This window comes from Tamandua tetradactyla, chromosome 1, assembly GCF_023851605.1.
Source record: "Tamandua tetradactyla isolate mTamTet1 chromosome 1, mTamTet1.pri, whole genome shotgun sequence".
Lineage (NCBI taxonomy): Eukaryota > Metazoa > Chordata > Mammalia > Pilosa > Myrmecophagidae > Tamandua > Tamandua tetradactyla.
The window spans coordinates 57,232,212-57,253,816 of NC_135327.1; the positions used below are offsets into that span (position 1 = coordinate 57,232,212).

The 21,605-nt window shown below is 45.7% G+C and overlaps 2 long non-coding RNA genes across 2 annotated transcripts in view; one reads left to right on the top strand and one right to left on the bottom strand.

Annotated features, from left to right (window-relative positions):
- The first annotated feature begins 1,737 nt into the window (after positions 1 to 1,737).
- Positions 1,738 to 10,842, top strand: LOC143647119 (uncharacterized). Its single transcript, XR_013157866.1, has 3 exons — positions 1,738 to 2,112; positions 8,331 to 8,556; positions 9,503 to 10,842. It is a non-coding gene; the product is annotated as an uncharacterized LOC143647119 (long non-coding RNA).
- Positions 10,843 to 13,725: 2,883 nt separating this feature from the next.
- Positions 13,726 to 21,605, bottom strand: part of LOC143647121 (uncharacterized) — a 63,373-nt gene continuing 55,493 nt past the window's right edge. The window contains exon 4 of the long non-coding RNA XR_013157867.1: positions 13,726 to 14,036. This is a non-coding gene — a long non-coding RNA (uncharacterized LOC143647121). The remainder of the gene's footprint in view (positions 14,037 to 21,605) is intronic.

Sequence of the window (21,605 nt, forward strand, 5' to 3'; positions counted from 1 at the left end):
GCTAGTCCCAGACGCTGGGAGGTCTGTCCGTCTGTCTGGACGTGGACACCTGGTATTTGTCGGGTGAGAGAGAGGCCTGGTTGACTCAGCCAGCCTGAAGGCCCATGGGGTCTGAGCGAGGGGAGCACTTGGCACTGTCATGCTTCCTCCTCTTTGTCACTGTCCCGCCTGCGGGAATGAGGTTCACAGTTGACGTCCCCTGTCTCTACGTGTTCTGTAACTGTGAAGCACTGGGGGGGATTTGACACACAGGATGAACCGTTTTTATTATTTTAAGCATCTTTACTGGAAACGATCCCCTCCTCTATGCCTTTCACTATGTTTTGCACATTTTGGAATAATTCTGAACCAAGCCACATGCTTGTTCCAGCAGATATTTGCGTTGATCTTCGGAGGATAGTGAAATTCCAAAATTCGGCGGCAAACCCTGCACGTTGAAATGCATCTAAATGATATTCCAGTGGCAGAGCGAGGTGCTTGGCCGTGTAGGGCCCACGGAGAGCCTCGAGTGCCACGGGCGGCAGGGCGGGATGCTGCCGCCATCCCTTCCCTTTGTCTCAAAGTTCTGGGTTCCAGAGGAGAAGTGCCAGGGCTGGGGTGCAGTGTAGGACACCTCTGCTGGCGTCCCGAGTCATGGCTGGACTATCCTATGAGCACGGCCCTCAGGTTGGCTCTCATTCCCTGTCGCTTTTGATCTTTGATAGCTTTCCTGACGGCACTCGGCACTCGAGGAAACAGTGGCTCAGGGGTTGAGCAGCGGCTCCTTCCTTGACAAGGTGGGAGGTCCTAGGGCATTCCGCCTGTCCTGCAGATATGCATTGAGTCGGGGCTGCTGCTTACAGTCCAGCAGGAGGAAAAGGCTGGAGTTCTTTTTAGGTGGAAAATGATTTTGAATGAATCCCTCTGTCGTGATGGAAAATGAAGCGGACAATGGCTGTGATGTCATTTTGTTCAGTTTCAACGTTACCGTCTCCATTCCTAGTCCCTGCCCCTGACCATGCCCCCACCCCCACCTTCCCCCACTTGATTGTAAGCTCTAAAGGGCAGGGACCATTTGCCTTAGTAACACACGAGCCGTGTACGAGTGGGACTTTACGGGGAGGGGGCTGTTTCTATGCTGCCCGTGTGTGGCCGGGGGCCGGGGAACTGGTCTCACCAGGCTGCAGCACCTCAGGAGCTTTCCTGCACCCCCTTTCCAGCCTTCGCTTCCTGCACCTCCCTGTGTGTCTCCCCCACCTGGCAGTGGCGGGTCTTCTATCACTCTCTGATTCTCTGTCCATAAAGGCAGGGCTGTGGGGGCTTAGTATTCTTAGAATGAGAAAGGTCCTTTTATAGCCTGGGGAGAAGGAAGGAGGGAAAGAGGGAAGGTGGGAGGGAGGGAGGGAGGGAGGGAGGGAAGCCGTCCCCGGGCTCTTTCCTCTGCCTGGATCTAGCTGCCTCTGACTCCTTACCCACATCTCTGCACAAACCACCCTCCCTGGCCATCCCCGCCAAGGTCTGGCCCCCTCCTCAGTCATGCGCTCTCTTTGTTCCGCTTCCCTTTCCTCTTGGCATTTGCCACCACCGGGAAATCCATTATTTCTGCACAATTAAACGGTGTTATACTGGTTGCATGTAATATAAACTCATACAGCGATACGCGTGTGCGCGCGCGCACCTGTCTGCCCCGCCGGAAGAGCCTCTTCCTGAAAACAGCCCTTGCCCGCAGCTCGCCGCCACCTGGCACGAGGCAAGGCTTATAAATGTTACTTGAGCTAATGAAAGAGTTTCTTCTTTCTTCCACTTTCCTGCGCCAAGAGCCGCTGCGCACTGCCAGCCTCGCTCATCGCTGCAGCCCACCCGGGCGGGGCGCCCGGAAAAGCTGGGGTGCTGCCGGGGCGCAGGCTCCTTCTCAGCCCAGCCCCGTGGGCACTTCCGGGTCTCAGCCCCGATTTTCTCCCTCGGAGAGCCCTCGGCCAGGCAGCGAGAGGCCGTCCGCGGCCCCCGCCCCTCCGAGCGCGCCCGGGACCCCGACCTCCTCCAGGAGACGCCCCAGGAGTCGCGCGTCTGCCTCTCCCCTATCTGAGCGGCGAGCTTTAGCGGCTCAACAAGGAGAGTTTAAAAAAATATCAGGTTTGTCCTCGATGTTATAATACATTTTTTAAAAAGACCCCAAGCTACCGCATTTTCCTTTTTTTCCTGTAGCTTCTAATATAATATATATATTTAATTTTTTAAAATTTAAATTTTTCTTGTTAGAGCAGTTGTAGGTTCACAGGAAAAAATTTGCATTTTCTTAAAATGACTCGTGGTGGCTTTAAAAATAGCAGCAGCAAGTAAATCCCTTTCTCTGCTGGATTATAATGCTTGGTTTTTTTCCTGGAAACGTTTTAGTTTTCTCTAAAAGCAAAGTTCCTTTCTGCATGGCTTAAATTCATGTGTTAAGTTGGTGACAGTGTGAAAATGAAGCCTTTTCTGAGTCTTTGCTGCTGACGGTGGGGTCTGGACCCAGCGGGGCACTGCGGCTCTGTGGGTGAGCTAGCTCCCTCAGCATCCAGGAGATGGGGGAAGGGGTGGGGGGAGAGCCTGGAGTCCCAAGGAGGAGCAGGAGTGGGAAATGGGGAGGGGGCTGGGGAGAGCATGGGGGGAGGAAGTAGTGTGCAGACGAGTTGTGAAGCAGAAGAGAGTGTGGGGGTGCACGCGCAGGGGTGGGGGCACGCGAGCAGCTCCAAGAGGGGCATTCTGGCTGCAGCAGAGACAAGGGGGCTGTCTGCAAATGGGTCCTGGGCCAGACAGGGTAGGGCCCTGGAGGACTCATTTAAGAGATTTCTGTTGATGAGCTGAGAGCACAGAGACGCTCTTGGAGGACTGAAACACGGACGTTGGGGTGCAAGGTCACTCTGGTGAGGGACATGGAGAGTCACAGTGGAGCTGGGGAAACTTGGAGGCCAAGGATGATGATGGTGAAAGGAATTGGACTGGGTTATGCAGGGCACTTTGGGCGTAAATTGACAGGTCGTGGCATTGGTTGGGTGGGACTGAGCTGCAGGGAGATGTCAAGGATGGCTTCCTGGCTGGAGAACCCTCTTCTTTGTTTCCCCCGCCACCCCCCCTTTTTTTTTATCCCTCTGCTGCTCTTCTATATCTGCATTTCCAGAAGAAAAGGAATGGTGTCATCCCATGCATCTACGTCTGCACACATACGCCCTACAGAATGTCATCCCCACCCCATCCAAATCCCTAGCTTGGTTCCTAAATGTAGTAAGAATTAGGGTCTCTGGGTTTAGGTCCCAGTCCCAGCCCTGACTTGCTGTGTGGCCCTCAATGAGATACTTGGTCTTTCTTGGCTCAGTGTCATCATCTGTGAAATGAGGGTTTGGATTATGTCATTGCCCTGTTTTTTTCCAGCTTTGGAATTTTCCATATGATTCTTTTCTGTGTCAACTATTGACATTGGGGCACATCCTTCTAGTTAATTGATGGCTGATGTAGGCTAAGTGTTTTCCCTTCAGCATGTTCTTCATCTTATTTGCCATGATTGTTTTAGATGAATATGGCTTTAATTGTAGTGGAGAAGCCCAAACTGGCTTGAACATAAAAGGTGCTTATTGGTCGAAAGATTTGATTAGCTCTGGGGGAACTGGTCTTCGGGTTCTTCAGATCTGTAGGATCTGATGATATCGTCAACCCTCTGGCCTTCTCCATCTCCTGGATGATCATCTGCATTGGTGGGCTTCTCAGGCCAGCTCTTCTTTGGTGGTGGCCCCCAAAAGCTCCAGGCTATGTAGAGAGTTCTCTTTGCTATTAGTCCCCCAAACTCAACTGACCAAACAGAACTCTAGGAATGCATCTTGCTGACCTGGGGGTGATCGATCACCCTCTTTCCTATCATATGAACTGAGAGGCAAGCGGTGGCTCCTCCAAGGAAAACCAAGATGATGCCACCAGAAGAGAGAATAACAGCCTCTGGGTAGGGGAAAAATGTCTGTCTCAGAATCTTCAAAAAATCCTCCTTTGACATTTTCTAGTCATTCTTTAGTCAGCAAGAGGATGTTTTGGATCTGGTTTATCCCGGAGACAAGGGGTGGGGGGAGGTGGGGAGAAGTAGTTGAGTGAGCTGACATTTGGGGGCTGCTGATTTCCATTTGTGTCCTTCCCTGGAGCAAGTTTGCACTGACCTTGATGCCTGACCTCGGGCTTGCCCTCTCCATAGCTCTGCCTCGTCAACATTCGTCAGTGTCACGTCCTTTTAGCACTAATTAAAGAGGACACATTTGGATTAGTAAAATGATGGATCTGGTTGGTGTGACTCAACGTGGGGGTGAGGGAAGAGAGAGATGCTCTCTCTTAGAGAAACCTTGTCAGTGAAAGGGGTTGGCAGTGACTTGGCAACTGCCTCCCAGAAAAGGCTTGCTGGTGGAGAGACCTCATGCTGCTCTGTTTGGAAGCAACTCTGTTTCAGTTAAGAGAGATGAGATGTAGACATCAAAACATCAGTTTCCCTTGGTCCACCCAGCTCGGCCTTGTTGACTTCTGAATGTGATAAAAGAGTCAAATGATTTTTCCCCAGAGTTGATGTGCTGGGTAATTGTTTACTTGAGTTAATTTTTGAATTTTCTTTTTATGATTTCGCTCCACATAAAAAAGGCTAAGAAGAGTGAGATTTTATGGCAAGCATATTGAAAAGCAAATAGCAAATAACTCATCTATGAAATTGTTATAAGTAAAGTTATTACGGTAATGGTTAGGGAATAACAACTCTATTGAATGCTTGATGGTTATAGAGATTCTGGCCAAGATAGACAAATGCAATTTTCTTAAAAGATTTTTGAAGCACACATGTTAATCTGTTCTCTGTCGGCCACAGTTACATTGATTAATGAAGTAAATTCAACAAAGGATTAACTAATTGCAGCAGTCCTGTGTTTTGTTTCTTTAAATATAACATTCATGTTGTAAATTAGGGACTAAATTATACAAGGTGAATTTTTGATATTACATGGATATCTGGATTTTTTAATTGAGTTCCCATCTATTTTTTTTAGGTCTGAAAAACTTTGTACCTTAACCTATTAATAAAAAGCATCATCCTGTTAAGGTCATGCTTAGAAATGCTTATTCCAATTCAGAATTCAGATGCCAATACTGATCTATTATTTTGAAGTCTTTTTACCAATTTGTGGTTCAATAATTGAGTGACATTTTTTCTCCATAATTTTCGGAGTATCCATGATAAGTTTGGAGTGTGCTTTCCATATGAGATACAAAATTGATTATATCCAATCGCCCGATTAAAGTTTACCTTCACATGTTTAAAATAAATAAAAAAGGAACCTCATAGTATGGTTTTCATACCTCATAGTATGGTTTGCAGTGATAATATGCTTTTACAGATTATTTGACTGTCTTTAGCTATTTTAGAAACATTATTGTGTATTTGCTAATTGGTAGGTTTCTAACTTTCCCAATGTTGTAAATCAAATGGTATTTTTTTATATCCCTTCCTCTTTTATTGTTTTTTCCTAAGGTCAAAGGGACATCTGTCAAAATATGGATAAATAATTTATAGGGGTGCACATATTTTATTTTTATGGCCATGGAAATGGATATAAAGGGACCTGGGAAGGATTTTCTTTTGGTAAATGAGTATAAAATATTCAGACTATAAAGAATGAAATACTGGACCCTGGTTACAGAATAATATACATAGCATAATATAAAATGTGGGGATTTTTTGTCATATTTCCTATGATAGGATTCTTAGTAATCTGTATTTCTTCTGTGAAACACAGCGAAGTAACATTTTTATATCAGCAGAACCATCATTCAAGACAAATTGGGGTTTTTCATGACAATGCTTGTGTTTTTTTCTAAAATTTGTAAGGTATATGCCTTATATATCCGCCTATGCCTGAGATTTACACAAGTTGATGAAGATATAAAGATTCTGAGTTCTTCAGGATGAGAATAAATATTTAAAACTGTCTTCTGTCTTTGTATTCTGTTGTTTCTATGGAGAATAATTATTTTAAAAAACCCAGTAAAAGTGAAATTTCCCATTAAAAAAAAGATATTGTTGTTTTAAAAATTTATCCCACTCAATGCAAATAAAAATGGGATACTATATTCACCCACCAGACTAGCAAAAGTAAAACAAAACAAAATAAAAACAATGGCAGGCATTGGTGAAATGTGGGCAAATGGGACCTTTCTTGCACTGCCGCTGTTAGTGTAAACTGGTGGGAGCACTTTGGAGTTTCTCCCGGAGTTGAAATTGTGCAAACGCTGTGACCCAGCAGCTCCCCTCCAGGCCTTTGTAATGTTTGAATAGCAAAATTGGGCAGAGGTCCCCAGCAGAGGCAGGAGGAACCAGCAGGAAGAGCCTCACTGAATTTCTACAGTGGTTGGGGGTGTAAGGGGTTCCTGCCGGTACTCCAGGGGCTTAAACCTGATCTGAAGCAAATATGTCAAGATGTTAATCTTCATTAATTACAGCCATTAAATACGTGCATGCTTATTTTCTGTATGTTTTTTTAATGGTCAAAAGAAATCCATCATTCAGTCTATATCCTTTAAAGTAATGGAAATTTTAATATCAGAAACCAGAATAAAGCAAGCCACTGAAGTATATACTAAATGATGAACTATTGCCTCTACAGTTGGTTGTCAAGTAATGTTGTGTATACATTAATAAAAATATGAAAACAGGAAGATTTTTTTATTAAAACACTATATTATAGTGCCAATATGAACTAGCCATGTAAACTGTGTGGAAGGAAATTTGGCAATATTTATCAAAACTACATATGCAGCTATCACTTGACCCAGTAATCCCACTTCTAGGGATCCAAAAACATCCTGGCAAAATATAAAATGGTACCCATAACGCTGGGCGTTTTGTTGTTATTGGTTGCCTAGGTTTTAGCAATAATGCACATAACGAATTGTGGATTGGTTAAACAGTGGTCTCACACAACGGAGTGTTAGCTTGCTATAAGAAGGAATTGGGGAGACCTCTACCATTGTAAAGTGCTCTCCAGGATATGTCATAAAGTGAAAGGAATCAAGATACCTTTTATGTAAGAAAGAGGGAGGAGATGTTTGTGATGTGTGTTTATGTATGTGGAAGGATAAACAAAATTGAGAATAATGTTTGCCTATAGTGGAAGAGAAAGGATGATATAGAAGTGAAACTTCTATAAAAGTACTGGCTGGTTTGAAGCTGTTACGTACCCCAGAAATCTATGTCCTTTTGCCTGATGCAGTCTTGTGGAGGCAGCCATGTCTCTTTTAATCCTGATTCAATATTGTGGGGTGGAAACTTTGATAGGATTGTCTCCTTGGAGATGTGACACACAGTTATGGGTGTGACCTCTTGATTTAATGGAGATGAGACTCTGCCCATTCAAGGTGGGTCTTTATTAGTTTACAGGAGTCCTTTAAAAGAGGAATCAGGGCGGGCCACGGTGGCTCAGCAGGTAAGAATGCTTGCCAGCCATGCCCGAGGACCCGGGTTCAATTCCCGGTGCCTGCCCATGTTAAAAAAAAAAAAGAGATAAAAAAAAAGAGGAATCATTTTGGAGAAACTTTCAGAAGCGACATGAGACCCAGAGGTTTGGAGATGCAGAAACTAACTGCCCTGGAGAAGCTGTTTGAAACCAGAAGCCAAAGACCCCAAGGAGATACTAGTCACGTGCCTTCCCAGCTGACAGAGGTGTTTTGGGCCCATCAACCTTTCTTGAATCAAGGTATCTTTCTCTGGATGCCTTAGTTTAGACATTTTTATGGCCTTAGAACTGTAAACTTGTAACTTAATAAATTCCCTTTATAAAAGGCAACCCATTTCTGATTATTGCATTTCCAACAGCATTAACAAACTAAGATAAGTACTTTATGCAATTTTGAGTTTTGAAACATATAAGTGTTTTACGTATACAGAAATTCTATTGTAAAGGAAAAAAGGAATCCTAATAATTGGAAACAGATGGAAACAATGGATCCCAAGTAGATTGAAGTTGGTGGCTTAATGACAGAAAAAATAATTTTTTCAAGTGACTTTAAAACCAAGTATTTTGACAATAAATCACTAGTGGAGTATAATGTAAAGGCACACATACTTACATAAATGCAAAGAAATAAAAAAGTAGTCTTATTGTTAGCTGTAATATCGATATTGTTAACTTGAAATTATTGTATGAGTAGTTTTAGAGGAAGCAGGTAATAGGTACTGTTGTTAGGAACCTTAACAGAAAAAGGATAATATTTAATATTGTTAAAGTTACTTCAAATCCTGTAATCTTAAATTTGAATTAGAAATTTCAATATTAACTCATGATTTCTGTTGCCCTTAGAAATATGTACTTCACAGCTCTGTGCACTGAAAATACTTAGAGGCAATGATAACCCTGGAGTATTGAACACCTTGCTGCCCAGATTGTGCTTTCTAAATACCATTTCCAATTAAAAGGAAACTGAGTTTCTTGAAGAAATGACTAATTCCTGGTCTGGACAGTTTAACATGGCAGAAAATAAGGAGGCTATCAAAGATTATTTGGGTCATGCAAAAGAATATAGGAGGTAAGCTGAATGGGTTTCTGCTGGCTAAGATGAGCTCTTTGTGCAGAGAGAATAATGACTGGAATTGATCAGAATGCATCAATATTACAAAAGTCCATGCATTCAGAATGATTCTTCAAAAAATAATTGAACACCACTGTACGTTGTTAGGATACCAGCATACTATTCTGAAAATTGCTAGAGGAAAAGAATCCAACATTTATTTTGCCTTTCTGGGTTTGTCATATTTCAGAGTAACCAAATGGTTGATGAGGGGAAGTTCTTATTTATGGAAAAAATTCTAATTAGTAAATGCAGGAGGAATGGTAGAATTAGAAGAATCACCATTTGACAACTCTAATGGAACAAGGTGATGATCATCAACTGGAATTAACGTCATTAGATTAAATGCTGAGGGGGAAATTATAATGGATGGATCAGGCAGGTATTACCTGAATCAACTGATCTCCTTTTACCTCATGAAAAGTAGAATAGGCAGACATGATGTGCTCTGTGATGCAATTGGAAATACATCCATCTCAAATTATTTTTGCATATGGAATGTGATAAAACTTCAGGCTCATTTTCCCCATGATTATGTCTAGTGGCTTCAGCATTATTTGTTTAAAAGATATCTTTTTTTCCCATTATGTTGACTTGCTGCTTTGGTTGAACGTCAGTTGATTGTGTATGTGTGAGTCTGTTTCTGGACTCCCTATTTTCTTCCCTTGATACATTAGCCTATTTTAGCACAAATATTATCCTGTCTTCCTCACTGTAGCTTTATTTTAAGCATTGAAAAGAGGTGGTGTAAGGTAAGTCCTCCAGTTTTGTTGTTTGGTTTAAGATTGGGTTATTCTCAATTCTTTGAATTTTCACGTAACTTTTAGAATCAGTTTGCCAATTTCTTTAAAGAAGTCGACCTAAGTTTTTTGTTTAATTTTTTTTTTTTTTTTTGCATGGGCAGGCACCAGGAAACGAACCCGGGTCTCCAGCATGGCAGGCAAGAACTCTGCCACTGAGCCACTGTCGCACCACCCTGCTTAAGTTTTTATATGGATTAAATGGGATCTGTAGATTAATTCTATGAAGTGAGAATGGACAGACAATAGAGAAAATCAACAAAGAAAAAAAGTTGGTAATTTGAAAGGTAATAAAATTGATCAGCCCATAGCAAGACTGACCAAGGTAAAAAAAAGATAGAAAAAACAGAAATTGCTAACATCAGCCATTAAAAAGAGGAAAATCATAACATATCTTACAGAATTAAAAGTGTGACCAGGATATTTGGACAGCTTTATGCCAATAAATTGAAAAATTTAAATGAAATGGGCAAACTCCTTGAAAAGAATAATTTAGCAAATCTAACAGTAGTAAAATATCTAAACGTCTCCATAACTAGGAAAGAAAGGAGATATTTGGACAGCTTTATGCCAATAAATTGAAAAATTTAAATGAAATGGGAAAACTCCTTAAAAAGAATAATGTAGCAAATCTAACAGTAGTAAAATATCTAAGCATCTCCATAACTAGGAAAGAAAGATATTTTCTCTTGATATAGATGTCCTAGGTTGGCAGTATTTTCCTCCTTTCAGTACTTAATAATGCTCTGTTGTTTTCTGACCTATATTGTTTCTGGTGAGGAGTCAGCTGTCATTCATACTACTTTTCCCTTGTATGTGATGTCTTTACTTCTTTGGCTTCTTTTTAAGATTTGCTTTTTATTTTTCATTCGGTTACAGCACTTTGATTATGATGTGTCTAGGTGTATGTGTATGTGTGTTTTCCTCTGCTTCTTGGATCCATTAGTCCTTCAATTTTGAAAGTTCCCAACCATTATCTTTCAAAATATTTTTCCTTTTCTGTTCTTTCTCTTCAGGGACTACATTTACTCCCATGTTAGATTTAAAATAGCATTCCACAGACATCAGATGATTTTTTTCCCTCTTTATGTTTCAGTTTGGATAATTTCTATTGATCTGTCTTCAAGGTCACTGATCATTTCTTTTACTCTCTCTAGTCTGCCATTAAGCCCATCTCATGGATTCTTCACTTCTGCTGTTGTATTTTTCATTGTGGCATTTCCATTTGGATCTTTCTTATAGTTTCTATGTGTTTCAATTCCCCGTCTCTTCAGACAAATCTGCCTTTCCTTCACAATCCTTTAGCATTTTTCTGATAGTTATTTTAAGGTCTATGCCTCATAATTTCAATAGCTAGGCTATTTCTGGTTTTCTATTGTCATATTTCCTCTCTTGACCTTGGAACAAATTTTCTTGCTCCATCATTCATCTCATATTTTACTACGTCAGAGTTTCAGAGCTGGAGGACTGAGTCATCCTGTCTGTAGTTGAGTGGGGTCTGGGCTGTATTGCAGCTTTAGCTGGATTCAGTTGACTACTAGCTTCAAGTGCTTTGAGAGAAGAATCAGAAAGTTCCCTCCGCATGGCTTGGGCTCTAAGCCCTGAGAGATCTCTATGTTTTTTTTGCAGCTGAGGCTCCAGCTTCACGAATCTTTCTGTTTTATAACCTGGCTACTAGATTTGGTGTTTCAGTCCCTAGCCCTCATTTTTGTGCCTGTGGAGATTTCTTTTTGCCATGCTATCTACTCTCAGATCTTGGAGGAACCGTCTTATACTCAGTGAGGCTATCATGCCTTCCATCCCTGCATCCAGCCTTCAGTGTCTGGAAGCCTGGAGTTCCTCCTCAGCCCTCCATTTTCACTTGGGAGGCACCACAAATTTTGGGAGTCTCTCAATTTTCCTGTTCTTCCTCCTTCTTTTGGTGTTTTTTTCCAAAACACCCATTGAAGACTTGTGGGAAGGAGTTAGCCAGTCCTGGAAAACTCACTGTGTGGCTAGGGCTTTGAATTCTAATCTGTCATCTGGACATTAAAGAGTCATTAAAATATTGGCCAATTTCTCCTTCCTTCTATCTATTGCAGATGCCACTTCTCCACCATTCTGTCAGGGGTAAGAGCAGTAAGCTGATAACTCCTTAAATACTATTTTTCTACCATTTTATACACATTTATACTCAGAATTTTGTATAAATGTTAGTTATATGTGAATGCTGAGTATACACACTGAGGACAATTGGTAAGCCACAAAGTGAGCGCCTTTAAGAAACATTTCTAATTTGGTCAAAATGTACTTTTTTGAACAGGGAAACTCTCTGACTGCCTTTGCCTGTGAAACTGTAGAGAAGGGAAATCAGGAGAGCAGTACTTCACTTTCAGAAACAATTCTTATCTGCCCTTACCTTTGTCCTTTCTTTTTTTTTCAAAATTCTGATGGACAGGAAAAGAATGTGACAGTTTAAATTTCTGTTTGGCTGTATTTCTTCATGCTATGATTTTCATTTTCCTAATGTGAAATTTCAGAAATTTAAAAAGGATAGTGGATTGTTCAAGTTTTCAGTCTCTCCTCTTACCCTATACAGAAAGGAAAATTGGATACTTGAGGTTGGGGGAAACATCAGCTGAGGGACATGCCCAGGTACCATGACTTATTCTGAACTAAGGAAGCTTTGAGCCAGGGAAAGTGGTCATTTCTAGCTGGACATGGTTGTTCTTTTATTACTGTGTAGTTAGTTGTGTAGTCCCAAAGTCATCCCTTATTGTGAGGACATGTTGATTGGTCGAGTCCATTAAACAATTCCTAGAAAATTGCCAGGACCCCTGTTTTAGGTCTTGGCTCTTTGGCTCCTGCTGATGCAAGGTGTGTCCGTGATGTGTGTGGCCAAATCAGAATACTCTTAAACATGTTCAAAACTTGTCCAGCTTCGGATTCCATAGGGGATCCTCTCTGTGTCTGGAGAAGCCAACACGTGTTGTTTCCTGCATGCTTTATGGCCTTGGCCCCTGAGGCTGGCTGTGAGTGGACAGATCAGCGGCTCAGAGGGACTTCTCAGGCAGTCTAATCAGATGGAAGCCTGATCTGCATGTACGACTGACTTGGACAGTGAGATGGTATGAAAAGCCAAATCTCTGCTGACTTCTCCGTGCTCCAGGGTGGCCACAGGAGCAGCTTGCTCGTCGAGGCCCCGTCATTCCCTGCTGCATTGCTTTGAATCGGGTCTGTTTCTTTTATTCCCCACAGAAGGAAATGAAGCTGGCACACTGAGCTCGGGGCTGCGTGGGAGAACATTCAAAGGCACAGCCTTGTTTTCCAGGGCTCTTTGTGCGCATCTGTGGACCATTCATTCATGCACTCATTTATTCTCTCTCCCATATCTATGATGTGCCTACTGTGTGCAAGGCCTGTGCATTATGGTGGTGAACTACTGTTCCTGTCCTCAGAGAACTTGCGGTCTAGAGGGAGAGACTGACAGTCAACAACAAATAGCACATAGAAATGCGACAAGAAGTTCAGAATATGGTGGCCAATGGACCTTCAACCTAGCCTGGGGGTGGGACGCTGAGGTGGTGTCCAGGAGGAAGCAACCTGAACTCTAAGCTCCCCAGGGTGGGTTAAGAGCTCCCCAGATGAGGAATGAGAGGGAAGAGTCAAGAAGGAGCAGGGGAGCATCTCAGATGCAGAAAACAGGGTGGGAGGTCCTCAGTGGGGAAGGCGAGGGGGTCCAGAGGGACTTGCCTTGCTGATGCGGAGAGGGAGGCAGGGGCCAAGTCATGGGGGCTTGCGACTTTGCTGAGGAAGACCGAGGGGAAGGAGCTGAAGGGCGTTAGGGAGAAGCGTGACACTCTGAGACTAGCACTTCTCAGCTGTCTCTCTGGCTGTGGCTGGCGGGGAGAAGCTGGGCGCAGGGAACGGTGATCATTTGCAGTTATCCCGGGCAGGGTGGGGGTGAAGGGGACCTGCCCCAAACTGGAAGCCAGGAGTACTCATGGGGAGACTTGGAGTATCCCAGAGTCATCTAAAAGGTGCTATTCACAAGGGGATGGTAAAGGAGAGGGAGCAGTAGCTGAGGAGGGCTCCCCATTTCCTGTGTGAGCCACTGGAAGGATGCATAAGAAAGGCAGACACCAGCATGAAGACATTGGGCCTCCAAGCCCTGGGAACAGGTCAATGAGGTGAGAAAGTGATGTGACCCTCGATTCTCAGGGTAAACTTTTTTTTTTTTTTTTTTTTTTTTTTTACCCATGGAACTGTAAACTTTCCAGCTCATGCTTGCTTATTGGAAGCTGTTCCGAAATATAAACCACTGATACAGCCAGTAAAGTTTGTCTGCTTTTAATGGTTTCATGGCAGCTGAGACCTTCGACAGGGCCAGGTTCCTTGATGGTGTGTCATGGGTGTTGCAGGAAGAATGCTGGCTCTGGGGACCACTGGCCTGGGTTCAAATCCCAGCTCTGCCACTCTCTGGCTGTGCAGCCTTGGAGAAGGTGCTTAACTTCTCTGAAGTTTAGTTTCTTCCTTTGTAAAACGGAGATGATAATGCTGTGGAGCAGGATTGTGGTAAGATTTGGATTATGCTGGAATGTACTTGGCAAATAACCAGTCTTTTTTTTTTTTTTGCATATTCATCATTTCTTAGAACATCTGTATCGATTTAGAAAAAGAAATAAAAAGACAACAGAAAAAGAAATAAAACGGTAACAGAGATAAAAAAGTTATACATACCATACCCCTTACCCCTTGCTTTCATTGATCACTAGCATTTAAACTAAATTTATTTTAGCATTTGTTCCCCCTATTATTTATTTTTATTCCATATGTTCTACTCCTTTGTTGACAAGGTAGATAAAAGGAGCATCAGACACAAGGTTTTCACAGTCACAGAGTCTCATTGTAAAAGCTATATCATTGTTCAGTCATCATCAAGAAACATGGCTACTGGAACACAGCTCTGCATTTTCAGGCAGTTCCCTCCAGCCTCTCCACTACATCTTGAACAACAAGGTGAAATCTACTTAATGCGTAAGAATAACCTCCAGGATAACCTCTCGACTCTGTTTGGAATCTCTCAGCCATTGACACTTAGTCTCATTTCACTCTTCCCCTTTTGGTCGAGAAGGTTCTCTCAATCCCTTGATGTTAATTCTCAGCTTATTCTAGGGTTTTTCTCAGTCCCTTGATGCTGAGTCTCAGCTCATTCCAGGATCTCTGTCCCACATTGCCAGGAAGGTCCACACCCTTGGGAGTCATGTCCCACGCAGAGAGGCAGAGGGTGGTGAGACTGCTCGTCCTGTTAGCTGGGGGAGGGAGAGGCCACATCTGAGCAACAAAAGAGGCTCTTTTGGGGGTGACTCTTAGGCCTAAATTCTAAGTAGACTTGACCTATCCTTTGTGGGGTTAAGTTTCAAATGAACAAACCCCAAGACTGGAGGCTCAGCCTGTAGCTTTGGTTGTCCACACTGCTTGTGAGAATATCAAGAATTTGACTTGGGGAAGTTGAATTTCTCCCCGCTCTCACCATTCCCCGAAGGGGGCTTGCAAGTACTTTTCCTCTCACTGATCAGATCACTCTGGGATTCATTGGGGCATCACTCTTAACCAGTCTTTTTTAAGGGACTTCTTTTTTTTAACATAAGGATTATGTTTTATATTCTACCAAATGCATCAACAGGAGAGTGTCCAGGGCTATGTAAAGTTTGTTAAAACCCCCATAGTGCCCTTTGGAATAAATTATCGACAAGTGCTTGCTTGCATTCTGTTCTTTTTTTCCCTTTCTTATAAGCTGAGGAGAGGAGCAGGGTTTGGGAAGAGAAGCTCATATTAATGGATGATTGAATTAATTATCCATTTTACTTTGCAGCTTGAGTGTGAATAGACCTGTGTCTGTATGTGTGCGTTTGAGTTTTAGTGTGCTGGATAATGTGCCCACAGTGGTACTAAGAAGGTAATTATGTAAGATTATTTTAATTCAAGGGGATTTGTGCATAAATTTTGTCTTTTAACTGGTACGTAATTTGAATATTGGCTATAGTGCATTTATGTTGTTTTTCCAACTTCTGGGTTTCACAAATAGGTATTTTCCCCTTCTGTCAGAATCTGTGCATGTCGGAAATTATTGGCAAGTGGAAATTCACCTAAGCGTGGATTCTTATTTACTGAGGGTTTACTTATTTAGTAGACTGGAGAAACAGTGGTAGATGGGTAAGTAATATGCAAATGGATAAGAAAAGCAATAAGCTTTCCCATGAAAAGGGCCAAAGAAGTAAAAAAACATTCACCAAAGGAGTTAGGGTGAGGGATTTTTAATTTTGAGAGACAGGAGAGACACAGATGGCTGTCCTGCTTCCTTTGCCTACCCCCAGCCTTCCCCCGCCGGCAGCATCCGTGACCCTGGCATTGCACAGAGGGACTCTTCCTCCCAAATTGCACTCACGTGGCAGCAGCCCGCCCTCTGCTGAGAGCCCTGCGGCTCTTCAACTCCTCTCAACCTTCCCTCCCGCCCTCCTCCTCTGTCTTTCCTGTCCTGGTTTCCTCTGCTGGCCTGGGCCCCCTCGGACCGCGGCCGGCTTCCCTCTCTGTTGGACTCAGCCTTGACCTTCTGCCAGGAGCCCCCTGCCCAACCTTCAGACGTTCTTCTCCTGGGAGAAGACGCCGGGGAGCTGCCTCCTTGCCGCTGGCAGAAGCCGCTTCACTACGCTTCAGTATGTTTTCACAACTTCAGCTCAAACCAGAGGGCTGCCTGCCAGGCTTTCCGTGCATCCTGGTTCAGCAAAGCCAAGACCGTGGCTCAAGGCCCCTCCACCGCCTCCTGGCAGCACCCCCCACTGCTCTACCCACCTCCGAATGGCATTTTTCACAGGCCAGCTCCCGAAATCTGGCCCCTCCGGGAAGCCGTCTATCTCCCCTGACTGTCGAGGGGGTGACTCTCCTTCCTCTAGCACCTGCAGGCTTGGGAGCAGGGCCTCCTGGCTGCCTCACACGATGGGCTTGCTCGTTTCCTCCCCTAATAGTGCAACATGCTAGCATTGCACCTGGTTCACTTTGCGTTACTTTGTTTTGCAACCAAATAAAAGGATTTATTTCCAGCAGTCTAACTTGAAGTTTTATTTCCAAAACCGCAGGCATAAGCATCTTTTTTTTTTTAATGGACTACCCACTTTGATAAAATTACATAACCGTTCCCCTTTCAGGTGGACGCTTTCAGTGCTTCAGACTTTTCAGCCTAATTACTAATAGAGCAGTAACGTCTTCACGTCTACGGCCTTCTCTGTATTTAGGATTCCTTCTTCAGGGTAGGCTCTGAGACCTATGTGAAATGTTCTCTGTCTCTTGCAAAATAATGCGGAACTGCCTGTCTTTCTGGAAGGCTGTGCTAATTTGCAATGCTACTAGCAGTACACAAAGGTGCCGATTTCCCTGCAGCCCCACGTGGCTGGGGAAGGGGAGGGACGGCAGCGGGGGCGAGTAGAGCACCTGCCGGAACCCAGCGCCTGGCTGAAGGACAATCACATGGTGGCACACTGTACTGTGACCCCCTCCCCACCCCCAAACCCCAGCAGTTCTCAGCTATCTGCTTGGGAGCAGAAACAAGACACAGCAGATAATGGGGAAAGGGAGGTCGCGGTGGAGATTGGCAGAGTGATGGAATCACTATTTGGAAACGCTGACGGTGGGAGGCCAGGCTGCGCGGGATGGAAATCACCCCGAGTGCGGATGTGCCTAGGTGGGTCAGTGGCTGGACGGGTGCAGGGCGAGGCACCGGGCATCCCATTTCCGGAAGCGGGGCAGATGCCCTAAGAGCCGACCGCAGGCCCGGCTGGGCACGGGTGAGTGGGGCTGGGCTGGACGTTGAGAGGATGGGGGCATGATGCCAGGGCCTGGGCTGGACCTTGCGTGGGCATCGGTGCTGCCCAGGGTAGAGGCCAAGAGGAGACTGGGGAAGCTGCCAGGCGCCGGCGGCCCTGGGGGTGCGGCCAGGAGGTGGTGGGTGATGGCGCAGACAGCCGCAATAGAATGACAAGTCCTGGTTTCCAGGAGGAGGGGGGCGGGGCGGCGCTGGGCGGGGGAAATCCGTGAAGGGGCAGAGTAGCGCCATGGTGGCCCACCCGTGCTGGCTCTGGACCGAGGTGTCCACGGTGAGAGCAGAAGGAGGAGCATGGGATGGGTCAAGTGCGGAGGTGGAGGAGAAGGCCCCAAATATGGGGGTGCCGGTGGATGCTCTGGAGGTTCTTGGGGCCCAGGGAAAGATCTGGGGCGAGGCCGAGGTGAGCTGAGACTGAAGAGACTGGAGAAGACCTGGGACCAAGATGCTGGGGCACAGGCGTGTGTGGGGGGGCTGGGGAGGGGGGTGCTTGCAGGGTGGGGGTGCCGTGGGGGAGTGGTGGGGGCCAATGAGGGGTGGGGTCCCGGGAGGCCCTCCCCCTCCCCGGGAGGCCTGGGAGCCTTTGTTGATGGCCCATCACTTGTGCTCTCTCTAGGAGAGGCAGTGGGGAGACCTCTTTATCAAATTCCCCTAAACCAGGGGAATATTCTGAGGGGAGGGGGGGCCTTCTCAGGCACCCAGGGCATCGCCTCAAGACTCCAGAGGGCGTGTGTGTGAAGGCACGTACTTCACTGCTCCTTCATGCGCAGACCTGGGCTGCTCTCAGCTTCCACCTTCCAGGCGTCTCCACCTACCCAAGCCCAAGCCACGGCCCCACGTATCTGTCCCAGCACAGGATTTTGCATCTTCCCTCTCAGCTGAGCTGGGTCAGTTCTTCTCCTGCACAGGAGTAGGGAGCTGAGGCCTAGAATCTGAGTGGAGTAGAGCTAGAGGGCCAGACGATGCATCGCCTCATGGCACCGTTTTCTGACAGCCGTGTTGGGCCATGGGCATGGAGGAGGGAGGCCCCCTGTAGAGGACTGTGCTTGGGGATGGCGTCCAAGGCGCCCACAAAGGCCCAGGCAGAGCTGTGGGGCGCGGTCACCGTGAGAGCCCAGGAAGCTGCTGCTCCACTCTGGGCTGCAGCGGGCAGGGAAGCAGAGGTCCTCTCCTTTCTTCTATTTAGGCCCCCACTTTCTTTGCCCTGGGTGGGTTAGTCAGAAAGCACAGGGCCAGAGAGGGGGAAAATGTGGACCTAAGTCTGAAGAAAAAGTAAAAAAAAAAACAACTAACTAATCAACCAACCAACAAGAACTCTCAAGAGCAGGGGATCTGGCTGGCTGATGAATGTGTTTACCTGGCTTTCACACTACTGACAAAATAAATTTGAAAATAACAGAGTAAAATAATAAAAAGGACCTAGACGCCTTCCCCTGGGATGTTTGTTCATTTTGCCCCACTCCCCACCAGTCTCTGCTGCCCTACACCCAGCCATCCTCTTTCATTTCATCCTTATTCAGTTTCCTGGTTGGCTCCTTATGGAGTGTGACCTGGTGACCCCTGGTTTGAGCAGTGCTGCCTGGGTTGGCAAGGACCAGGGAGAGGCAGCCTGCTCGATTACAGAGGGGCAAAAAGGGATTTTCTGACTTTCCTCAGTCCAGAACATCCAGGGATAATCTTAGCTACTCCCTTACCACGTTTGTTTTGTTTGTTCGTTTGTTTTTTGATTTGTTCTGTTTTCAGGTTAGCCAGCAGGGCCTCTGTCTCTGGAGTTTAGGTCCCATAATCAGCAGCTCAAACGCAGGGTAAATACCAGGTCTGCTGGACTGCCAAGCTGGAGTGTGTTTCCAGCCCCACGTCTGATTTCTCTCAGCTCAGTATTCGTTTATGGCCAACCTCATTCCTGGCTGGAAGTAACCAGAGATTCTTCTGAGTCACCCATGAAGTAGTGCTGAGAAGGTCAGGCTCCTTCGTTGAGTGACAGGCCACGTTTTGGGGGGTTGCTTGTTAGAGGTGGGCGCATGGATATAGATGCTGCTCTGGGCTCTTTCTGCAGCCACGAGCTGCCCCTTGTCAGAGTCACTGGTCTTTGTCAAGGGCATGGGGCCGTGCAAGTACAACCTCCTTGCCTGTTGGCTATTTTGATTTGTTCCCTGGGAGCATAATGCTTTACCCCATTAAGAACATCTTTTTCACTCTATAGGATCCTTCCTGAGGTTCTCCCAAAGTGAACCCCTTCCTAGGGTTCAGGGAGTAGCATTATACGTGGCAGAGAGAGGGGCAATTCAACAGAACAGCTGAAGACATCGGTTTCCCTATTAGATGGTATGGGTTCAAATTCCACCTCCACTGTTTCTGAGCTGTGTGATTTTGGGCTCAACCTCTCTGAGCCCCAATTTCCACATCTGTAAAAGGGGAACAGCGACTGTCTCTGCTGTGGAGGGAATGCACTTGGTGTGGCAGTTGGGTCAGGGAAGGTGTTCAAGAAATATAAATGATGGTATTGATGGAGACGAGGAGATTTCTCAGAATTCCAGGCCTCAAGACTGGACTTTGTGATGGGGTTAGTTATGGACCACCTAGGGACTTCAAGTAATTAGTGCTGCCTCTTTATTGCCTCGTTTATACTCAAGGAGTAGCCTCCAAATTGAGAGACTCTGATTCATGGATAAGCTGCAAATTGCAAGTTTTTCTATTAACATTTTTGCAGTGGCTTTGTTGAGATATAATTCACATACCATATGCTGTACCCATTTAAATTGTACAGTGGTCCAGTGGCTTTTAATATATTGAGGGTATTGTACAACCATCATCACAATCAACTTTCAAACATTTCCGTCACCCAAGAAAGAATCCCTGCACTCTTGAGGCATCATCCCTCAGTCCCCACCCCCCTCTGTAAATATGAGATTTTATAAAAGTGTCTCATGAAACGGGGGATGTATGAGTCCAAAGTCCATCAGGCAGGAGGTCTTCAACGAGCCCCCCAGGAGAGGTTGGCTGGCTGAAGCAGAGACAGAGATTCTTTCTTCTGACTTCTCCTTTAAAAGCCGACAACTGATTAGATTAAACATCGCTCACTGCTGAGTTGTTGTCAGGCATGGATGCAATCACCGTGCTGAAATCAGCCTTCTGGCTTATTAACCAGCCACAAAATTTGTTCTTGCAGTAATGGCTAGGCCAGTGCTTGCTTGACCAGACAACTGGACACCATCACCTGGCCAAGTTGACACATGAACCCAACCGTCACTTCTTCAAGGTTCATCCATGCTGGAGCAGGTGTCAGCGTTTCATTTCTTTTTAAAAATGTTTTTATCATTCCTTTTTAATAGTACCTGACTGGGTACTATTCCATTGCAGGGCTGGATCACAATTTGTTTAACCATTCATCAGCTGATGGATATTTGGGTTGTTCCTATGAATTCTGTACACCCAAATTGCATCTCACAGTATCCTTGTTTTGATTGCTCCACCTGCCTCACCTGTAGGGCTGCTTAGTTAATCTGTTTCTCCATCCAACAAACGTCTGCTGAGCCCTTGTACATTCCGGGTGCTGCGCTGGCACTTCTGATGGAGCTTTGGGCTAGACGGATGAGGCCCCCGCTCTCAGGAAGGTCCCGCACTGGTGGGGACATACCAGTGAGCAGCACACAGGTGGGCATGTAATGTCAGGTGATGGCGGGTGCCAGAAGAAAGCACAGCCGGGCCTGGGGAGAACGGTGGAGGTGCATTTCAGGGGGGTGCCGGGAAGGGTTCTCTGAGGAGAGGATGCGTGAGCCACCCCGGGGGGGGTTCACGTCTCTGACTTGTGAAAGACTCTCGTAGGACATGATCTCTGGTTGGCCACGGCCGCCACTCATCCTTGACACTTTTGAGTTTGAAGGGCGACAACTTCCCCACGTTCCGCCAAGTTGCATTCTCTGTCACGCGGAAGCCTGTGTGGTCTCCCTGTGTTTGCCTTTCTCAGGAGGGTGGACATGAGGAAACAGCTCTTGGTGATGGCATTCGGTGTTCGGCAGGTGTTCGGGTGCCCCGGTCCCTTAACACGTGCTCGGGCCCTCGGTTGCTGGAGCTCTGACCATGCCAGGGGCTGTGTGCATAGCCTGATCGCACGCCATCTCCTGCTGCCATTGGGTGGCTTCTATCTCCAAAATACTTCTCCAATCTGTGCAGTTATTCCCATTTCTCACCACCCCCTCCTGGGCTGAGCTCATCAGCATCTTGGACCTGGACAATTGCTCCGACCTCCCGACAGTCCTCTATTTTTGTACCCGGCCAAGAGCTTGAGGTGCTCTTTGTACATTCATGTACGCTTGCTTTCTCTGTACCTTGTGGGGCAACCCCTCCCCCGT